This window comes from Vicugna pacos, chromosome 16 (assembly GCF_048564905.1).
Source record: "Vicugna pacos chromosome 16, VicPac4, whole genome shotgun sequence".
NCBI lineage: Eukaryota > Metazoa > Chordata > Mammalia > Artiodactyla > Camelidae > Vicugna > Vicugna pacos.
The window spans coordinates 53545692-53560682 of NC_133002.1; the positions used below are offsets into that span (position 1 = coordinate 53545692).

Genomic DNA, 14991 nt, shown 5'->3' on the forward strand with positions numbered 1-14991 from the left:
ATCGGGGATAATTTGTAATCTAGTTTTTTTTTTTTATAGAGGTCATCTGTGGATCTTTGGTCTCTTTTCTGGTTCTTTTTTTTTTTTTTTTTGGTCAGGAAATGAGGAGAGATTCTGAAAAGGTGAAAATATCAGATATCAAAGTAACAGAGTAAGTTGCATAGTTTTTGTAATGGGAGAAAGGGTGTCACTACAGGAGGATAAATAATAAAGAACAAGATGGCGGGACTACAAACAAATTTGCCTTCATCATCAGTGTCACCCAAGACATGAAATATAGTCCAACTTAAAACAGGCTGGAAAATGGCTATTCTAAAATTAATGAAAGATTGAGGTGAAAACATTTAAAATATAAATATTTTTGGATCCAAATTTCTAAATTAGGGTATTTATTTTATACATAGTAAAAAATATTCTAAATGTATATAGAATTAAGTGCCTTGTGTAACACCACATAATTAGTAAAATAGAATCCAATTCATTGTGTTCTATGCATTAAATAGTAAATAAGTTTTACTTATTTTACATTTTTTTTTAAATGGGAAACCACTAAAACAACAATATTGAAAATTTGTAAAAAGGGGAAAAAATCATCCTGGCTCTCCTATTTCTAAGACCAAAAAATCTTTGGGTTTTTTTTGCATATCATCGTCCAGTCTTTTTCCATTTGCATCAATTATTTTTTACGTACTTGCAAAAAAAAATCAGTTAATTTTTAAATAAAAAATAAATAAGCAATAAAAAGTATGTATAATTAAGCAACTCAGTTACAAGAAAATTAAATGCTTTACATTTTCACTTAAAATGAAAACCATTATACCCAAGGGGAATTTTCAAAGCCTTGTCAGCTGCTTCTTAGAATCTTCCTTCAGGAACTGCTGATACTGGCCCTTACAACTGTTCTGTCTCACAAAGGCACATTATGCGATTAAAAATCAAGGCTTCAGTACACCTCCCCAAGCCAATAATTAGGCCTCAAACATTAATATCAGCTATTTCATTAATCTCAGTGAGTGTAAAATGTAACAATTACAAATTGAATACATAGTTTCTGTGGCTAACCATGATTCATGACACACAGATTACCATCAAACTCTATATACATTGGATGCAAAAGGTTATCCTCAATTCGGAAACAATTCAGCCCTGAGATGAAATTACCCAGAGATGCAGCACAGAGGCAGCGGTGTATTGTAGCTGAGAATGAGCTTTGACTTGGGAACAAACTGGGTTCGGGTCTCCAGACCTCTTCTTTGCTGGCTGGGGAGGATGCATAATAACCCCCAACCTTCAACTTTGTTATCCTCACGTGGAGTGAATGCAACTTAATTCGTAGATTCTTGAGAGTGTTGTAAAATCAAAATAATGCCTGGTACTTAGGCCTTCCGTTACTGAATTATTCAACTGAATGCTGATTGAATATTAAGTTATTCAAACAGCTGAATAAATATTCAAAGACTAACAGGTACTACAGAGACACCATCTTATAAAGCATGCTGCTCACCCAGCTCTGGTCACTTGAATCTTGATGATAATCACGCTCTGTTTCTATTTGATGGAAGTATTTGCCTTTAAAAATACTCAGTTGGGCACTTTCTACCCACAACTTTATCATGATAATAGGAATTAGTAGTTAGAAATCAAAAACTCAGAACATGAAATAAACTTTATATAGTTTACTACACATTTAACGTAAATAAATGCATACAGATAAATTGTATATAATATATTTAATATGTAGTCCCAAGCATCGTGTAGTCCAGAACTTAATTTCAGTCCTTCCCAGATTAAACTTCAGGCAGATGAGGGACATGTTTTGATCTACGACAGGTTTGTCACCTCTTTGCTCCAGGGATGTGGATTGCAGACAACAATTACTCAAAGTTCATGCACAGTCTTGACTGATGGTATTTATTTTTTGGGGACCATTTTCCAAACCTCCTTAATAGCTTCATTCCCTTCAGAAACACATACTTTTCCAAGCTGTCTGCCCTTGGCGTTTTGTGTGATAACTCACTCAGATGGAAGGCAACATCAAGGAAGGCTTCAGAGAGGCTATTCCATTTCAGCAGAATCTTGACACGTGTCAGGCAGACCCCTTGGGGTAGGGAGGGCTATTCTATTCCAGCAAGGAAAAGCCTGAAAGCGTTGAGAACACATCTTGTTCTCACCTGCCTGGTTAGCAGGAGAGGCTGCTTGGAGGCGAGTGCAATAGATAAGTACGGACAGGGAGCCAGAATATGACAACCCTCATATACCATGCTAAGGAGTGAGAACTGCACCCAGCAGGTGAAGGTGTACCGCACTGAGGGGCCACTGGTACCTGCGGTGGCTGTACATCGCAATTCACGCTGTATTTGCGTTGCAGTCGCTATGCAGATAATGGACTGCAGCTGAATGGTAAGGAAGAGCAGCTCAAGTATCACCCCTCCACTACCTCCTCAACACACTGCAACCCTTGTATCTGTGCATTCGCTTTCCTGCAGCCCTTTCACTCTGCTGTGCTTTTTTATTTACTTGTATGTGTCCCCTACTAGATCGTAAGCTTCTCAAGGGCAAGGCCAGTCCTGCCCTCACTTTTGTATACTCAGTATTGGGCCTGATGCCTAGAGGAAAGTAAGTTTTCAATACCTTCATTATTCACATTCATTCAATATGTACTGAGTGTCTGCTACGTGTTTCCTAGGAAAACTGCTAAAGGTACTGAGCATAGGACAGTGAACAAAACAGAAAAATCCCTGCCCTCGTGGAGTTGGCGAATGAGTTCTGAGAGATGAGCTATAATTCAGGAAGTGAGTACATAAATGGGTAAATTTTTAGTATGTAGGATAGTGATAAGGGCTACAGTAAAAAAAATTAATCAGAGGAGATGAACTAAGGATATGATTTTTATACAGGGTGGTCAGGGAAGCGTTCACTGTGAAGTGGGTATTAGAATGCAAATTACAGCACTTTTGAGAGTGAAAGGGGAGCTATATACTTGGGAAAACATGGGTCGACTGGGATTATCTTGGAGAATCTGCTCGCTCTAGACTAGTGGTTCTCAGTGAAGGGTGACTTTGCCCCCAAAAGTCTGGCATTTGGCAGTGTCCGAAGACATTTTTGGTTGTCACAACAAAGGGGTTGCTACTAGCACCCAGGGGGTAGAGGCCAGGGATGCAAAGGAAAACATCCCACGACAAAGAATTATCTGGTCCAAAATGTCAATAGTGCTGACGTAGAGAAACCCCGCCCTAGAGACAGAGAAGAGAATGAGAAGGCCAGGTTTGCTGACATGAATTGAGACAAAGATCAATGCAATCAAAGAGGCAAACCCTGAGGATGCTTATTTTTTCACTTGTTTATCATTTATATCCAGCCTACTTCTACAAAATATATAAGGTCATTTACCAAAAATAAGGCGTATTATCCTTGAACACAGCAGTGTAATAAGAAATTACACAGCTGAAGGAATCTACAGAACTAATTAGCCTTAATATTAAAAGAGGTTTGAACAAGGGTTCAAAAAAATAAATGCCATCAATTAACATTATGATCAGGGTTTTCCTGGGACCCTTGCCCACTCCTCAGCTATCCTTTCCTTTACCCAAGGCTCAGTCCAGCTACAAGGCCATTGGTGCTGGTGGCTTCTTGGATTTCTGAAGGAAGACATATAAGGAAAGGAAGTTCAAACCTTTAGAACTCTCTGTGATTGCCCCCCATCTCAGTACCATCAGCGGAAATTAACTTCACCTGCAAAGTTCTTCCTGTTCACAACAGATGGGTCAGCCTCTCAGGAAGAAGGCTATCAGGTGAGACACCCAAACGCACTCTTCTCTCCGTTCCAGCGTTCCTCCAGGGCAGAATGAATGAATGAAAACGCCGTTACAGTGAGCGGCAGAACTCGGGGCTGACTGCTAGGTGTCTGTGGTCATCCTTTTCCCTCTTCGTCTGTTTGGACCACCTGTGAAGTTAGAACGAAAACTTCAGACTAGCTGATCCAAAAGCATGCTCTTAGTCCCAGCTTAGGTTCTTGCATTTCTGTTCTCCCCTTCTTCTTTTTTTTCCTTTTTCATCAGTTAAATTTAGTCATGGAATAAGGAGACGTCAATAGCTGGATATATCTGAATAAGCCTGTCGGTTTCTGAGCAGCTAGAAGCTAAGCACTGCATCCCAACTATTAAGCTAATGAAAGAAATTGCAACTTTCAAACCAGCCCTAATTTTCTGCATTCAGATCTAACAGACAAGGGTTTATGACCTCAAACCCTTCCCCGCCTCCATTTTCCTCTGTGATCTTATGAAGGAGTCCCAAGCTTTGGCAAAACGGGCAAAAGTCCCCTTCTGCCTGTGCCAAAATACTGAGACCACAAGGGTTTGTTTTTGGTAGAAACCACCCCGAGGCTTAGTTCTGTGTTATCCCCGTCCTCCCGGGAGTTTGTACGCAGGCACACAAGAGCATTTACAGCTATTATGTAACATGAACACCAGACAAGGGTGTGTGTACACATTTCAGAACTCTGCCCTCTGTATGGAATGTGAGAGAAACAAGTTTAAGCAGGACTGTGCCCCCAAAGATGGGGGTGAGGGGCCTCGACGGGGAGTGCATGAAGAGTGTCATCCACCAATCTCTGTGTTCCGTTCATGCAGGTTAGATTTCATGAAAAGGGAGGGAAGCTGAAAAGGGTCTGTGTTTCCTGCAATCCGTGGATGGCCACATTTGATTATTTGTCAGGTAGCTGTGAACGTTTTAAACACAAACACGTTTTCTTCCGATGTTGTGAGGGAAACAGTTCGTCCCTAAGGCACCCTTGGTGCCATGAAGAATAAACAAAACCATGTAAACATCCAAGGGAAAAATAGATGAGCCAAGATACAGGGCTACTTTTGAACTTCAGAATCTCCACATGATTATGGGTAGCATCACATAAGGGGATCCAAATATGAGACATTTCTCCTCTCAGCCCTTACACGCCTTCCCAAGTGAAACAAAACAAGCAAAACGGCCATGAGGTGCCAAAAGGATTAACAGATTGTCCTTACTCGACCTTCTCCTCACTTCCACTTGAAGACAACAGGTGGTTGATTTCAGTCACACAGAGATTCATGTCCCAATCCGGAAACCCAGACTAAGGATCATAAACGGATCAATTGGATTCCTGTTTTCTCAAGAATAAAAGACACTCCTGTTCAGAAGCGGATGCCAGATCCTCTCAGCCCTCCATCTTCCTCAGCGCTCACTGTTAATTACTACTTGCCAATGCTTGTTAAGAACTGCCTACATCCACTTTCTGAATTTCAGAATAAAACAGATACACAGTGGGCATACTTTCTGAGACTCTTCGTGGAGAACTCCGTGAATCTAGCACACTTCATTATCTAAATGTGACAACATGAAAATAATCTTTTTTTTTTTTTGGCATCTGTGAAATTCAAGAGTGCTCATAACCTTCAGGGAAATTGGTCTTTGCTCTTGGAGGATTACAAGTGCACTGCATAAATTGCCTGTTCCAATGAATACAGAAATAGAACTAAGCGGACGCACATATAGCATCTTGAGAACTGATTTCGCATTCCTTGTTATTCTGCTTCCAAAGCATTATACAGAATTGATTGAAGAGATAACTGGAAGATCACCCACCACAGCTCAGCTCTTCATCTCCCTTACGACTTACTTTTAAAATACTGTTTTTCAGACACAAGGCTCAATTCATTTTTCTGGAAGGCACACTGATACACATTTGCTCAGCTCTTGTTACAGAAATTTTTTTCTTTGAAGGAATCTCAGTCGCTGTGAACATGGAATCTTAAAAATACTTTATTTTCTTCCCTTCTTATCTACTCAAAGCCAGCATTGACCATAAACGGCTAAAATAACTTACCCAAATCAATTAAAGTTAAAAGGTTAAATGTACATATTTTTAATAAAGTCAAAAATGTAGCTTTATAATTCATAATATCTGGAGAAAATGGTAATACTACTATGGAAAGAAAGCAACAGAATATGTTACCCACAGGTTGGAATTTTTAATTTTTCTGAATACTAAAAACTTCAACATAATCCTATCTATCCTTTTGAAATTCTGCAGATTCTTACAGGATAATGTTCATGTCTGAACCTCTCTTAACATTGATAAAGGAAGAACATGTTCTTATTTTCTATGTATTTTTTTAAAACAAATGTTAACTCATTACAATGGAAAGTAAAACATTTTAGCTAATAAAAAATTAGTTTTGATTTCCTGGTTCTTTCCTTTCACCCCTGCCTAATTCCAAACAATCCACATGGATCATTTTGGATAGGTATTGAATAATTTTTAAAACACAGAATCAATTAATAAATCTTTAATGAGACTTTCTCCATTTAAAAAATAAAAATAAAATATCTCCAATACATGCTTAAACTCCTCTACTATTTAGTTATCAGGTAACCAGGCCACCAAAGAAAACATATTTCGGTGGTTTAAAAAAATACGCCTAATGTAAATTTTAAAACTGAGCTAATAGTTACTTAACAAGTTAATTAGTAAAAAGACAGCAACCACTAGTAATGGTTATAAGAAAAAATTAATACCAAAGCAATGAATAAGAAATACGTAGATAAGTAAGACAGAAGGACTTAGAATATTAAGGTCCTAATGCACTCAAATGATTGGAAAGAACCAAAATAATGTTATTTTTATCAGCATATTTCTTTGATAAGGAAAACCATATCATAAAAACTGATCATTGAAGCCTGATAACTCTTTCCACCTCTCATTAACTACAACTCTGCCCCCTGCTGTTTGCTTTATAGTGCTATGACATTAGACGGTCAAAGGCCTACATAATTCACGGCCTAGCTTCCAGCTGTCCTTTAAATCCACTGCACACAGTGGAATGGAATTGTTTTCTCCAGATGGCCTCCATTTCCTCTTAACAAGCACCCAACAGTGTTTTGATTTGCTGAAATAATAAAATATTTCTTCTCCCTTTCTCTTCCATTAAACGAAGCATTTCTATTCCTATTTCCTTATGTCGGTGGAAACATTCTTCTAATTTCAAAGCTTTCTTATCTCTTTTCTTAAAAGGTTGTTTTTTTTTTTTTTAAATTACCCTTTGGCAGGACACATGTTCTGACACCGCAGTTTTCTTCTATTTCAAAAACAGTATCTTCATTCTCAAGAAAGGGGCCAAAGCTTGGGAATTTAATAGCAATAACAGCAAAAACCTGAATAGCTATTAGGTATTGAGCATGTATCATGGGTCAGTCTTCTAAGAGCTTCAGGTGTATTCGTTTACTTAGTCTTAATTACTCTGGGAGGTAGGTACTATCATTGCCTTTACACAGGGAGGACACTGAGGCATAGAAAAGTGACCTGTTTAGCCTGTCACAGAACTAGTAATTAGTAACAAGTCACTGAACTGGCCACTAGAGCTAGGTGGCCAACCCAGGCAGTCTGGCTCCAGAGTCTGAGCTTTACCCCCTCACAATGACGGCCAACCTATGTAGGCGCAGTATAGTCAAGTTACACCTATGAACAACTGGAAGATAATGGAAACTGGAACTGGTCATAGAAGCAGGAATTAGAGTTGTGTTCATTTGTCTGCTCCTATGGGATATCATATAGGGAAATAACATCTTCCGATGGTACATTCTTGGTATTGGACACTTTCCTATTTTTACAAAGTCTTCAGAACATAAAACTGGGGTCTAAAATTCACATTTACTTGAATGTTTACTGCACCTAATTCTGCACAACATTTACAGCCTAAATCACAATGAATGGTAACTCACTTGCTGAACTGCTTTAGGTCCTCGGTCAGCAACTGTTCAGATGAATTCAAACACTGTCAATTTTAAGTGAGATAACAGAGAAGCTTACCTACTCCCACGTGTATGAGACAGGGGCAATCCTTTTCCATCAAATAGACCAAAATAATTTATTTAATCTAAATTTGATTACTTTGCATTTTGGGGTACTGATTTAGTGTTTGAGGTATAAGATATAAGTAGATCAAATAATACACTCCAAATTATCCAATTCCTTTTTATTTTTCTCAATGTCTGACCATATCCACTTATTCTCATGGCATATTTATATTGTAATATAATATACGATCATTCTGAATCTTTCTACCTCTTCCAACCCAAACTGGTTTCAATAGAACACTTGAATTTAAGAAATATTCATCATATTTGGCTCTCCTATTAACATAAACTTCTAAAAACTTGTAGAATAAGTATTGCTTTACTTACACAAATTCCCTTCCCAAGTTAAATGTGAATGGCTGAGAAAAAAAACTAGCAGGAATACTTAGAATATTTTTTCATGTCATACCTGTTGATTCATTATCAAAAATGGGTTTGAAACAAAATACATGAAACACAGACCATAGAAGGGCACTGAACAGCACCATTAGTCAATAAATTTCACATTTTAGAGTCATCATTGCCCTTGAAAAATAGCCCATGTCTATTGGTTGTATAAAGACTTGAGCTTGAAATAACTGAACAACTTTACAGAACCCAGGCTTTATGTATCTGAGTTGCGAGGTGTATTAATATGTTGGTAACATCCAAAAAGTATAATCTTGTTTGAATCATATTTTGGAAACCTCTGCTTCTCTGATACTTAATTTTAAACATAAAAGAGAGAAGAGCTAGTGATGATTTTAGCTTCATCTTGGTATTGTTCCTAGGTCAACATCATATAAATTAGGTCACTAAAAACTGTGACAACGAGGGGGTCTCAGTTTGTAAACTAACACGGTGCCTTCAGTCCACCAAATTAAAATCTCAGTTAACTTGACTCCTCCATTGTTGAGGAGCAAAGAAACAGGTTTATTAGACACAGAGATACATGGATTTACGTATTTTGCACTTGAGGTGCCTCTTTGCTCACATCCTGTGCGTTATAACAATTTTTTTTTCATCCTAGCTTAGTAGATAGTTAGATGTCAAAAGCGTGTGCAGTAGTGCCCTGCTCCCTTCCTTGATTCTACCTTAGTGTCACCAACATGTATTACGGACAAACTTCAGTTTCCCTAACTTCAATCAGAGAGGCACTTTGGTCTGTTTCCTCATTAAGACAAGGGAAGAACGAATACATTAAGCTCATCAGTCCTTTAGAGTTTTTTTTTTTTTACATAGCATATGCTCTAGTTTACATAAAATTAATGTCATTAAAAGAGTCAAGTATTACGTTTCTTTCTTTTTTTTTTCCCACAATGCATTATGTGGGTATTAAAAAAAATCATTGAAATGTCTACTGAAAATCTACAAAATGAGTTTCCTAAATCATGAGTGTCCTGGAAATACGTTTAGGAAAATTAAACACAAAATTTCCTACATTTTTCTTTGAAGTTGCCACAAGCATTCCAAAATGTTTTCACAGTGCCAGATGGTGTTGCCACACTCCACACAGTTTCCTTACATACAGTAGCATCCGATTTGGCTACATGCCTCCAACATGTTTAATAAATGCATTTTGATATTTATTTGGATTTTTAAAAGGAACCCAGAAACAAAAGGAGACATAAGGCCCTGTAAAATGGAAACCTCTAGTCTTTGGCAAAAGAGTAGGTTTGGGGAGGTCTTTTCAATTCCCATCTAAATGTCAGTAGGTAAGGCTGCTGGAAAGAGGCTCTAGAATAGATTTTCAAAGACTTCCAGAGGCAGCAGAGTACAATCTAATATCTGTCTGCTGTTTCACTCCTTATACTGTAGGATACAGAGTCATGAAACAGGCTTGGAGCATCTAGCTCATGCTATTTTGCCCAATCAATAAAATACCATCAGGTGTCTATTATATTCCCAAATAGCTAATTTCTAATATTACACAGTTTTATAATACTTATAAAATATCACTCAGTTATGCAATCTATTAATTTAAAGGATATATTGAACCCATTGTTTTTATGAGTTTGGCTCACAAATAAAATTACTAGACGACTCATCTCAAGAAGAGAGTAAATCTGAAAAATCAGTGGTATTTTCTATGATTCTGCCTAGGCTGTTAATAATAAAACATTCCCTTTGGACACTAATCCAAATGGAACAATTTAAGAACGAGTTGATTTGTTATATTGACTATAATTATTCCTATACCACAGTAGTTCAGTTTCTTAATTTTCCACGGACCTTTGAACTTTTTCTGTAACTTGCATATATTACCCATCTAAAATATTTCCCAGAATATTTTATAGTTTTTTAAAAAAGTGCAGCAGGTCAGTATGACCTGAATTATTCAGGCCTGTGACTGAAGCCCAGAATCATCTATTAATATCAATGTAAACAGAACAAGGATGTTTGAAGGGCACAACACTGCCCTATATCAGTGTTTCTAATTCATCCTCAAATAGTACAGCATTTACTGAATTGTCACAGCGTATTGGCTAAAGTACAGAGTGTAAAGGAGAGATACAAGTTTATTGTGGACTTTCTAAGTCCTGAATTGAGCTTGTCCTATGAATAATGAATATAAAATGAGGCAAAATGTTACCAGATCACTCTCAGCCCGAAAAAGGCACATTTCTAGGGCATTTATTACAAGTTACCTAGCTTAAGACTAGATTGGGTAGCTTAAAGAAAGGAACTAGGAATCAGAGGGCAAGTTTTTATGTCTGCAGTTGACAGTTTTAAATCACATGTTTTTCCATCTTGTCCAAATAAAGCAACAACATGAGGTGATGACCATAAACTGGGATGTTGGACAACCCACTTCACAGTATCATCGTAAGGATAAAATTATGTGGAGCATATGGAGGGAGCTTGTAAACATTAAAATAGTACAAAGACGTTATTGAAATTAGCAACAGAATTTTAAGCCTCTCAGACCAGGGATCATACTTTAGCCATTTTCTTAACCCATACCATACCTGTTATAACTGTAGGTCTTAATAAAAGTCTATTCTTTCTGAAAATAGGACAGAATAAATTAGGGTGCTTCCCTGTGCTGTTTACTTTTGGTCCCGGGGATTAAAAAAAAATTTAACGAGGTGTTTGTTTTATAGCTGGCATTGCCTATATTTATATTTTGATTTTTCTTAATCCTTCTCTAGTATATAGACCGAGTATTTAAAAACATTAGGACTTGAACATTCTGAGAGACATGTAGGAAAAGTGAAATAGGTGGAAAGTCAGATACATCGAAGGAAAACTGAGAACTAATTTTTTTATATTACAAGATTCATTATTCTTATAATAAATACTCAATTTAATCAATCTATCAAGACGTATTTGTAGAAGCCTTGCTATACACTCATTTCCAGGCTATATAGGATTTCCAGGGTTTATAAGAGTCTTCTCAAGGATTTTATAGTTGTGAGGAACAGTATTAGGAACAGTTAATTACAGTGTGATTCTAAATGAATTGAATGCTGATAGAAATCCACTAAGCAATACCTGGGGTTTTTATGAATATGTAGACAAGGCTGACTTGTAAAGTGTGGGTCTACACACTTACTCTGTACAGGGCTAGACAGTGAATATTTTAGGCTTTGTGGCCAGGCAGTCTCTGTCTCCATATTCAATTCTGATGTAGTATAAAAGCAGCTGTATGCATGCATAAGAGAATGTGTGTAGCTGTGTTCCAATAAAACTTTATTTACAAAAACAGCAAGCCAAGGATTTCAAGCATGGACCATAATTTGACAATCCCCATTGTAAAGAAATTCTCCCAGTTCTCTCTGTAATTTAATAAATGTTCAATATACCCCTTTCATGTCATTAGGCCGCCTGTCAATCGCCCTTGATCCCTTTGTAATATGTTACCTTTGATAACTGAAATGGCAGCTACAAGAAGATTGTTCATTTATTTAAGGTTAAAAAAAAAATGAAGGTGCAGTTCCAACATGAATTTCCAGAAGTATTCCCTCTGGAAGAAATTGCAAAGTGAGATATCTGGGGATCTGGTGGCCAGGGCGCAATTCTTTTTGAAACTCTCTGTATAATACAAATCAGTAATTAATTAAATATGGAATTGATCAGGAGTGTTACAAAGCAGTTCCAAATTTAAGTGTAGCTTGAACCTCACACTATAGAGCACAAGCATTTTTTTTTTTAAAGTTCACCTTTATTTTGAACAAATTGCTCTATCTTCTTTTTTTAATGGAGGTGCTGAGGATTGAACCCAGGACTTTGTGCATGCTAAGCACAGCCACTTAGCATGAATTACAGCCACTAAGCTGTACCCTCCCCCCTGAGCACAACCATTTATTTGAATTTCTGTAGAGCTCTGACTTCTTCAGACTTTCAGAAGCCAGATGAGGCTGGACCAGAGAAGAAAATGACTGAGTGTTGTAAGAGAGAAAGAAATGTATATGCACACACATACACACACACGTCTGTGTATCTGTATATATACATGTGTGTGTAAATATATGTATATAGATGGGAAAAGAGGCTGATTGATTTCCTTACAGTAGAAGGAGGAGGAAAAGTATACAATCTGCTCTCTGTATCGATGGGTTCCGCCTGCATCTTCGGATTCAACCAATCTTGGATGGAAAATATTTTTTAAAAATTCCAGAAAGTTTCAAAAAGCCACATTGACCCCAGCAACTACTTACATAACATTTGTATTGTATTTACAACTATTTACATAGCATTTACATTGTATTATGTATTATAAGCAATCTAGAGATGATTTAAAGTATATGGGAGGATGTGCATAGGTTATATGCAAATACTATGCCAATTTATATATAAGGGACCTGAGTACTGGACGATTTTGGTATCTGTGGAGGGATGGGATGGGGGAAGGGGTCCTGGAACTAATCCCTTGTGGATAACAAGGGACAAGTGCATGCATAAGTTAGATTAGACAATATTCCAATTTTCTCTTTTGACTTAAAAGGATTTGAAATCTTTTTTGTGCCCTGTATTAAATCTAACGATCTGAAGTAGTTCACTACTTGCCAGTGCTTTAACACACCATAGAAATGACACACTAACACCCTCAGGGTTAATGCTAGGCTGGAATCATTTCTTTTCTTGCTTTCCTAGAACCTACATTTTTTTTTTTTTTTTTTTTTTTTTGTCAGTCAGCTCATGCTAATATGTCTGGTCAAGAGTTCAGCATTGTTTTGGGGCTAGGTTGAAACAGCATTGCTCTGAAGCTCTACAAAGCTCCTTGATTGCTTGGAAACAGTGAACATTCATATTACATATATTTATTCAATGAGAATGCAATCCAATAAGGACCCTGGATAGTTGGTTGATATTTCCATAAGATATGTCAGACACTATTAGTTTTAAAGGCTGTTGATACAATTTGAAAATCTAGAATCTTAATAGGAGTCTTAGTAAAGTATTAGCCAAAACATTTTTTTAGATAATTAGATATCATAATGAAATAAAATATTCTTCTTCCTAGCAAATCCCCATGCTGGTATTTCTTTACTTTTTAACATAAGATAAATTAATGAACCGGTTTTAGATGAATTCATTCATCTGGTAATAAATCCATCCATCAGATAAACAGGTACTGACTGAACACATACAGTATACTTGGGCCTACATGATGGTGATGAAACTGTCCCTGCCCAAGCTTACATTCAAGGGCCAAATACAGATGAGCAAAGGGGTCTTCCCAAGGGAGTAGGTTAGAAACGTGCAGGGAGTAAGAGATAGAGCAGAAGAGAGAAGGTTTGCACTCAAATAATATTACTGCAAGATAATACTGGATATATGGCTTGTGAGAACTAACAGATGCCATCAGAATTTAAAGGGGAGGGATGCTCTTTGATAAGACAGAGGGATGTGATCAAGGACAACTTCATGGCAGACATGACCTTGAATCTTTGATGAAAGATAGAATGTAGAAAAATAAAGACTTAGGTGGGGGCCAGAGAAAGGTGAAGACATAGATTAGCACAAGTTAATACATAGAAGTGGCAACATGTAAATTCATGTCTCAAGTAAGATAAGTAATTCTGTTTTGGCCAGATTGCTTAAACAAAGGAAACTCAGAGTAGATGAGTAAGAGAGAAGGCTGAGCAGGTAGAGTTGTGCCATACTGAGGAGGGCACTGGAAGCCAAGCTCAATCTGTTTTTGAATTTCTAAAATTTCTGCCAATAGTCATAATTCATCGTGATATTTTAATACAGTAGAACAAAATGCGCTTAAAGATGCTGTATAACTACAACCCATTCATCCAGCCCCCTAAGACAGTCCCCCACACGCTTCTACCCAACACACTTCATTACACATAACCTACCTATTTATACCATCATTTTCTAAAATCTAGGAAAGCAGATATTCAGACCTGAACTCTCAGCATTAATGTTGGTGCCTTCCTTTCCCTTGTTCTTGATACGTAGTGGACACTGTTGGAAAACATTCATAAATATCATGTGCAGATAAGTACTGCTACCTGGGAGGCAATATTTTAAACTATAATATGAGTTCTTTCTTGTCTCATTTCTTAAGGGATATTGTTACGGTGGCCACTGGTTGTCTTGCTGGAGCAGGGGATCAAGAACCCTTCTCATTTCTGAATAGAAAGAAATTTAGCCAATGTGAAAAACTCAATGTGTGGTCACAACTCTTTTTAAACCATTAGTGGTTCTGATCAGACATATGAGCTGGTTTTAGAGGCATGGAGTGTTAGAACTGGAAGGGGCCTTAATCTGACCCTTCTCATTTTAGTGGAACAAAAAAAGAGATCCAGAAGGGTGAAGGGACTTGCCTTAGTAGACACATCTAACTTTTTCTACAGCAAGGGCTAGAACTCACATCTCCTAGATTCTACTGTTTTTCTTACATCAAAAATTACACCTTACCAAGTCTCATTAGCTTTAAATCGACTTAAAAAACAGAGCATAGGTGGACATCTCAGTGTTACTACCCAGCAGGGTTTCTCAAATGCAGTACTACTGACATTTGGATCACGTTAATTGTTTGCTGTAGGAGGCTTCCTGTGTCCTGTAGTAGATCACCAGCATCCCTGATCTCTATCCACCAGATGCCAGTATCACCACCCTCATCCCTTTGGTTGCGACCAAAACGTCTCCAGACATTGTCAAATG

At 37.4% G+C, this 14991-nt stretch overlaps 1 long non-coding RNA gene across 2 annotated transcripts in view; it reads right to left on the bottom strand.

The window, feature by feature from the left end:
- Window positions 1-1661: 1661 nt before the first annotated feature.
- The window catches only part of LOC116283705 (uncharacterized), a 151675-nt gene continuing 138345 nt past the window's right edge, over window positions 1662-14991 (bottom strand). For both annotated transcript variants that reach the window (XR_012059802.1, XR_012059803.1), the window contains one exon: window positions 1662-3943. This is a non-coding gene — a long non-coding RNA (uncharacterized lncRNA). The remainder of the gene's footprint in view (window positions 3944-14991) is intronic.